The 5,177-nt window shown below is 36.5% G+C and overlaps 1 pseudogene; it reads right to left on the reverse strand.

Moving 5' to 3' along the window:
- Positions 1–3,799: 3,799 nt before the first annotated feature.
- On the reverse strand, positions 3,800–4,599 carry LOC120223705 (annotated as a pseudogene).
- Between the last annotated feature and the right edge of the window lie 578 nt (positions 4,600–5,177).

Below are 5,177 nucleotides of genomic sequence, written 5' to 3' on the forward strand. Positions count from 1 at the left end.
AATAGTTTCCAAATTTATAAATTCATTTTTCAAAAACAACAGCAACAACAAAAAAGAAAGAGGAATGAAACTTGCAGACATCTTAGTAGGATAATACAGAATCTTAAATCACTTTTGAAGTGGTTTGACATATTTGTATTATTGAATTTTCCAATAACATGGAATATCCCTTTTTTATTTAGATCTTAAGGTTCTCTCAGTAACGTTTCATAGATTTCTGTGAAGATAAACTTTGTATTTTAAGTAAATGTGTTCTATTAAATTTATTCACGTTACTGAAATGGTGTTTTATAATTTCATTTTCTATAAATTTGTCATACATAGAAATACAATGAATTATTTTAATATACACCTCGTATATTTGTTACTTCATTGATTAATTATACTGTTTTGGTGTAAATTATTTTAAATTCTATGTATTCATTAGGGAAAGATAACAGTTATACTTTTTCTTTCTTTCTTTTGATCTTGAAGCATCAAATTTTGTACTCTCTTGAACTTCCATCACAATTTGTATAATAATGGTAATAGTGAGTATGCTTGTCATTTTTACTGCCAGGATGAAGCTATCAGTAATTCACTGTTACCTCTATCATATTTTTTGGTATAACATTGTATGAAGAGAGTTTCCTTCTATTTTTACTATGCTGCTCCTTTTTTTCAAGGATGGTTGATCTGTATCTATTGAGATAATCCTATGAAACCTGTATTTATTAATTAATGAATTATATTGATTGATTTTCAAATGTAAACCTACTTTGCATTTCAATTTGTTTGTGATTATATGGGATTATTGGCCTGTAAATTTAATTTCTTGTGATGTCTTTGTTGAGTTTGTATTTTGTTAAAGACTTTATTTTCTTAGAGCAGTTTTATGTTCACAGCAAAATTGAGAGGAAGGCACACACTTTTGTATATATCTCTTACCTCTACACATGCCTAGCTGCCCCCTTAGTGGTGGGCAGTACCATTAGTGGTACATTTGTTAAGACAGATGAACCTTCTTTGATACATCAGAATTATAGTTTACATTACAGGTCACTTTTGGTTTTATGCAGCTTATTGATTACAGAAAAGTATAATGACATGTATCCATCATTACAGTATCATACAGAATATTTTCCTGCCCTAAAAATCCTCTGTGTTTCACTTATTCATCTTACCACCTACCCTCCCCCCAACTCCCCTGATCTTTATACTGTCTCTACAGTTTCTTGCCTTTCCCAGAATGGTTTTGCCTTTCCCAAATCATACAGATTTTCAGATTGGGTCCTTATACTTATTAATATGCACTTTAAGTTGTTTCTGTGTTTTTTCATAGCTTGACAGCTCACTTCTTTTTAGAGCTGAATGATATTCTATTGTCTGGATGTATCACAGTTCATTTATCCATTTACTTACTGAGGGGCATCTTGGTTGGTTCCAAGTTTTGGCAATAATGAATAAAGCTGCTATAAATATCTGTGTGCATGTTTTTATGTGGATATAATTTTTCAGCTCTTAGATAAATACAAAGGAACACAACTGCTGGATCAAATAGTAAGAGTATGCTTAGTTTTATAAGAAACTACAAATTGTCTCCCAAAGTGGCTGTGTTATTCTATGTTCCTATCAGCAATGAATGAAAGTTTCTATTTCTCCACATTCTCACCACCATCATGTGTTACCTTCCAAAAATTGACAATAGACTAGTCTGTGAAGCAGCTCTCAAAAAAATTCAATTATGTAGGATATTATCTTTTGACATGGGTGTTTTGAAGTGACTAGCAATAACTAACATTTTTTTATTTACATAAATCAATTTTTTATGTGAAAATGTATTTAATTGTCCTAGACTACTATGGGTTATATAAAATTGTTATTAACATTTTTATTATTGACATCTCAGCATATAAGGAAAGTGACTTCATAATAATATCAGTGAACATGATTTTTATCACACAACTAGAAGATTGGTAAGGTAGAATTTAATTCTGAACCATCTGATTCCATCCCTTACTTTGGCAGCTTGAGTATTTTTTACCTTCTTTCTAGATCTGCTTAAGTAGAGATCAAAACACCACCCTGTGACTCATCTACACTTAGCTTTCAGGTTCCATCGAAGCTGCGTCTTCACAAGTGAACTTACCTTTCATCAGGTAGAACCACTTAGAGGAAAATAGCAGATATTTGATTCTTCTCATATACAGGGCTCTCTTGTATGCCGTATAATTTTTTTCAGCCCCTAGTCTTAATCTGTCTGTCCGATGAACATTACCTTGTTAGAGGAAAATCAACTTTCTAAATCTGCCAAGGTTCTAGGTTATTTGCTTAGAAGTCAAATTTAAGGTCTAACTGCAGGGAAATGGGGCCTTTCCTGGAAATGCCATATTGTTCCCTTTTCTCTTTCATTCAGGTAAGTTCTCTTTGTACCATGCTGGTCACATGCACAGACTTCCTTATACTCAAGATTCAAAGTAACCAACATACTTCAACATTAAAGATTTCTTGCTCAGATCCCAAATATTAAATGATGTTACGCTTTAATAAGTGTTTATGCCCATGTTTAGCAAGCATTGCCATGCTCTAAACCCAGCATATGCCAGGTACCTCTCTAATCTCACTATCTCTAATTAAAATGAACAAGCTAGTACCTATTTTCTGAAGCTCCTCCTTCATGGTACTGAGTCTTATAAAATCAAAGCTTTTGGTGGCAAAGAATCTGCTATCACAAGACAAAAATGCATTTAGTAAAGGCTACTGGATAGATCACAAATTTAGCAAAAGCTTAAATACAGGGTGTCCAGTTATATTGGAAATTCTGTTAAATAACAGTGGCAACAACAACAAAAAAGAAGTGTGTGCTCCATGCAACATTTGGGATATACTTCTTGAAAATAGCATTTCTTGTTTACCTGAAATTCAAATTTACTCTGTGTCCTGTGTTTTAGCTGGTGACTACATTTAGATAAGGAACACAAACGCACGGACACCCCACCATTAGCGCTACCGAAAACAATCTCATTTTCTCGTTGATTGTAATTGGTGCTACTGGGCCACGTTGCCGCCATGCTGGTCACTGTTTCTGCAGCTTCTGGAAATGGCTTTGTAGCTGAATTATAAACTGACCTTTTGTTTTTGAGTTATTTCCTCGAGACTCAAATTCTTAAACTCTTAGTTAGGAGCTTCATTTGTCTATGACCTTAACACCAGTACGAGAATAAGGGATTTTTGTGTTCATTAAATTCTTTAGTGGAAAAATAAGCCCTAACTCAAACCAAGACTTGCAAAATTAGATGGAGGTCAGGTGGGGAGGAGGGTTCTCCTCCAAAACAGTACATTTTTATCACAGTGAACAACATAAAATGTTTTTCCTCCTTATTGTATGTTACTGAATGGAGATTACATTAGTTACAAATAATTAACCAGATTTTTAAAAATTTATCAACAACAATTTATTTGACAAGTGAAGTTGAGAACCTCCAGGATATTATTTATCAGTGTTGGTCTTGAAAGGATTCTAGACAACAGGTTCAGACAGTCTAATTTAATTAGGAAGTTAAGTAAGCTGGGAGTTGAATAAGATAATCAGGAGCCTAGCACGGAACCCCAGGGGTACTGGCCATCTTTGCCATGTAAGAATGGGAAGGAGAGCAATTCTTCCCTTCCAAAGCAAGGCACAGGCTATTTGGCAAGGAGACGTGACAAGTGGAACCACTGTCAAAGAGCATGCTCCAGAAGGCCACTTGAAGTCTATGCAATACGGGGACCATTCAAACCACTTGAGCCATGGAGATAAGTATCAGAGAAGACTGAGGGCTCAGGTTGTTAGTTCATCTGGGAGATATTGAGTGATGTTTGTGAGTCTCTGCACACTCTCAAGGAGGCAGCTTAGGATGTCTGGTGCTTTCCAGGGCATTTTAGCCACTCCTACAGCCCCCGTTTTCACTGGACACCAGTGTGATCATATTGGCTAAGGTCAAGGAACCAGTGATGCCCTGTGCCACTGGTGGCAGCTCCTCTAGCAGCATGTCCAGCTGAGCAGCCTCCTGGTACAGCTGGAATGCTTTTGCCTTCTTAGCTATCTGTTCAGCCTCCACCTGAGTCTCCTGTTTCTATAGCAAAGGCTTTGGACTCCTCACACATCTACACACTCCTCTTCTGTCTCTGGATGCATAATTAGCAGGAACTTCTCTGCTTGGCTAGGCCTTCAGCTTGTAGCGTTATGCTTCTTTCTGGTGGCTTCCTCCAGCTCTTTTCTGGGGTTATTTCCTGCTCCTGCACTGCCACCTGCTGGGCCTGCTCCACAACTCACACCTGTACCTGCTACTTGGCCACCAGAAGCTGATTGACCAGGTCAGCCTGTGCTAGGCTGGCATTGGCTTTGGTGTCAAATGTGGCCTTCTTCTTCAATTCATAGTCCCTCTATGCCTTGGCTACCTCAATGCCACTCAGGTATTGAGCCTTTTACTGTTTGGCTTTGGCCTCTCAGATCTCAAAATCTCTCTTGGCCTCTGGTTCCCCAGTCCCAGCATTTTTGGGGCTTGAGCTTTTGGAGCTCCCAAGGAAGTACAAATTGTGTTGATCACAGTGAATATCCTTCGGGGTATAACTAACCATGCTAGAAGTTCTTAAAGAATTCACACAAAGTGGTTGTTGTTATTGTAATAAAAGTAAATGTCTCTTCTCATTGTCTTGTTTCAGGCAATAAATCCCCCTTTTCACATTACTTTTTCAGTTTTTCTGTTACTTACAACTAGAAGCAACTCAAGTTAACTAATCTCATTTTTTTTAGTTTAATTCTTTCTTTTTAATTCAGTCAAGGAGATTTTCTTGTGACAGTTCAGTATATTACTACTTACTATAGTGAAGTGAATACTCTTTATACCTCAGTTGGGTGTTAAATGATGTTATATTTTGGACATTCTATGTGTTAGATAAATGGCCATATTAGGGTTTTTTTTCAGTTTAGTGTATGAGAAAAATAAAACCTTCCACAATAACACAATTACCTTCCACAATAATAACGATCTGTTTCTCATTATCTCTCTACACCTTTATATTAAATAATGACATGTCAGAATGAAAAATTCCACCCCCCCCCCTGCCTCTACACTCATCTTGTGTAGAGAAAGTTGTCATTTCCCCAATGTGTAACATTAGTGGATTTGAAGGGGCCAGGACAGATCATTAGTTGA

The sequence above is a fragment of the Hyaena hyaena genome, unplaced genomic scaffold, assembly GCF_003009895.1.
Source record: "Hyaena hyaena isolate Hyena2069 unplaced genomic scaffold, ASM300989v1 scaffold_1028, whole genome shotgun sequence".
Classification (NCBI taxonomy): domain Eukaryota; kingdom Metazoa; phylum Chordata; class Mammalia; order Carnivora; family Hyaenidae; genus Hyaena; species Hyaena hyaena.